This window comes from Gossypium arboreum, chromosome 4, assembly GCF_025698485.1.
Source record: "Gossypium arboreum isolate Shixiya-1 chromosome 4, ASM2569848v2, whole genome shotgun sequence".
NCBI classification, from domain to species: Eukaryota; Viridiplantae; Streptophyta; class Magnoliopsida; order Malvales; family Malvaceae; genus Gossypium; species Gossypium arboreum.
Window position 1 is genome coordinate 20,090,635 of NC_069073.1, and position 2,784 is coordinate 20,093,418.

The 2,784-nt window shown below is 36.1% G+C and overlaps 1 non-coding gene across 1 annotated transcript; it reads right to left on the bottom strand.

Moving 5' to 3' along the window:
• Positions 1-2,425: 2,425 nt before the first annotated feature.
• On the bottom strand, positions 2,426-2,531 carry LOC128292455 (small nucleolar RNA R71). Its single transcript, XR_008282440.1, has one exon. It is a non-coding gene; the product is annotated as a small nucleolar RNA R71 (small nucleolar RNA).
• Positions 2,532-2,784: the final 253 nt, after the last annotated feature.

Consider the following 2,784-nt stretch of genomic DNA (forward strand, 5'->3'; position numbering starts at 1 on the left):
TTTATTGGAAGAATGAGTTTATGTTTTTTTACTATTTTGAAGCCCAAAAATGAAAATAAACCATTCGTTCATAGTGAACATGTTGAGTTTTGAAATATTGAACATACTTTCTAGAAATTTTACTAGGGGTAAAATCGTCAAAATTTTGCTGGGGGAAAAATAGGGATGAGAAAATTGTTTTATATATAAATATTAAAATTTATTTTGGAAAAATTGAAAAACTAAATCGGGTTGGATCATATTATAGAGTACTAGGTAAAAAAAAACCTAAGAATACTCGTAATTGGACTCAATGTGAGAGAGGCCCAAAAACCCTTAATGGACATGAAGGGGGTGGCAACCCTAGTAGTGATAAACCACAATTTATACATATTTTTACCCCATGCTTAACATATTTTATGGATGATTTTTCCTTAGATTTGGTGAATTCGATGCTCCTAACGCCTTAATTTCATGTTTTATACTTAGGAGAGCATAGGAGAGTGAAAGGAACGAGAAACGGGCCAAAAACGGAGAAAATGGGCCAACGTACGAAATCAACACGGCCTGGACTTCCTCACACGGGCAGACCACACGGCCGTGTCAATTTGGCAGAATTAAAGCATGACTCACACGGGTAGACCACACGCCCATGCCTATTTAACAGGCTTGACCACGGCCTGAAGTAATCACACACGAGCGTGTCCTTGTCGAGCCCAAGCAGAGTCCTATTCGGAAAAGGCCACTTTTGAGGGATCTTAGGCATTCCAAAGCCTATATATACACCCTAGAAGAGGAAAAGAAGGGGGACGCAGAAAAGGAAGCAAGGAATTGCTCAAGGAAAGCCAATCGATCCATCTCAGAAGCCAGATTCACCATCAAGACTGAAGATCTCCCTTCTAATTCCTTCAGGAGTTTTGGGTTTTCTTATGATTTGTTATTTTTATTCTTTTGATATGTTTTCTTTCATTAGTATGAACTAAAACCCCTAAATACCTAAAGGGGATGAAACCTAAGACGGATCTTGTTATTATTTGAATTGTTGATAAATATTTGACTTGTTCTTAATTATGTGTTCTTAATTCTTGTTTTGGTATTCCAGGATATTGATTCAAGTTAAGCTCTTATTCAGAGGAGGAATAGACCCTGTCTAAGAGTAAATTTGTCATAATTAAGGGGAGTTGATTGCGCGCCTAAAGATAGGGTGACAAGATTTTGTCGGATTAGGGTGAAACCTAAAAAGGAGATCCATAGATCGAGTTAATGCAACACTAGGGCGTTAATTAGAAAGAGATTTCAATTATTCAATCTAGGGTTAGATGTTGTTAGTCTCGAGAGAGATAATAATATAACTTAGGGATCTCTACGGAACATGTTGAATGAATAAATCATCCGATTCAAAGTCAAATAATAGGTGAAGTCTAGGTGGATTTTTCCTTAGGTATTGTCTTAATCAATCGAGTTTTCCAAAAAGTATTTTCCCCAAATTTCTTTTCTGTGATTTCTTAGTTTAATTAATTAGTTAGATAAACAAAATCCTTTTATTTTTTTAGGCTAGATAATAAAAAGAAAGTTGATACTAGTACTTTTAGTTCCTTTGGGTTCGAGAATCTGGTCTTGCTAAAGCTATACTACTGTTCAATAGGTACACTTGCCTTCATCGTGATAATAGTTAGTTTCAAGAATGATTCATTATAAATAGTTAAAACCTGTCACGAATATCACGTATCAAGTTTTTGGCGCCATTGCCGAGGAACTAAGATATTAGTAACACTCGATTTTTATTACTTTAGCCATTTTACTTTTATTTCAATTTAAATTTTTATTTTCTTGTCTAACTCTTCATTTATTTTCTTCTGACAGGTTTTTCTAGTTTATGACTAGGAGAAACCCGTCAGGACCATTACTGTTTGATAGTGAGATCGATCACACAGTTCATAAAAACCGAAGAGAAATAAGGTGAAGCTTACGTTACACAGAAGAGCAAGAGGAAGATACTTCAACCACCACCGAGGAGATGGCTGAAAACCAAGAAAATTCGCTACCTCCTGTGGTTGTTGTTAATCAAAATCCTGCTCCGTGCACTATGTATGATTATGCTAAACCTTCTTTAATAGGAACTGAATTGAGCATAGTTAGACCTGCTGTAGTTGCAAATGCTTTTGAACTGAAACCTAACACAATTCAAATGATACAACAGTTTGTTCAATTTGATGGTTTGCAGGATGAAGATCCCAACGCTCACTTAGCAAACTTTTTGGAACAATGCGATACATTTAAAATTAATGGTGATTCTGATGATGCCATTTGCCTTCAGTTATTCCCTTTTTCTTTGAGAAACAAAGCTAAACAGTGGTTGAATTCGTTACCACAGGGGTCAATCACTACTTGGGAACAAATGACCGAAAGTTTTTACTAAAATATTTTTCGCCGGCTAAAATGGTTAAATTACATAATGATATCTCTTCTTTTGTATAGATGGATTTAGAAATACTCTACGATGCGTGAGAGAGATATAAGGACCTTTTGCAAAGATGCCCTCACCATGGGTTACCACTCTGGCTACAGGTTCAAACCTTTCATAATGGCCTGAATCCTTCGACTCGACAAATGGTTGACGTAGCTGCTAGCGGAACCATCAATAATAAAACACCTGAAGATGCCTATGAATCTATAGAGGAGATGTCACTGAATAACTATCAATGGCAAGTAATAAGGAAAAAGCCAATGAAAACAGCCGGTGTTTATAACATCGATTCGGTCACCATGCTCTCTAATCAGGTAGAACTCTTGAATAAGAAAATT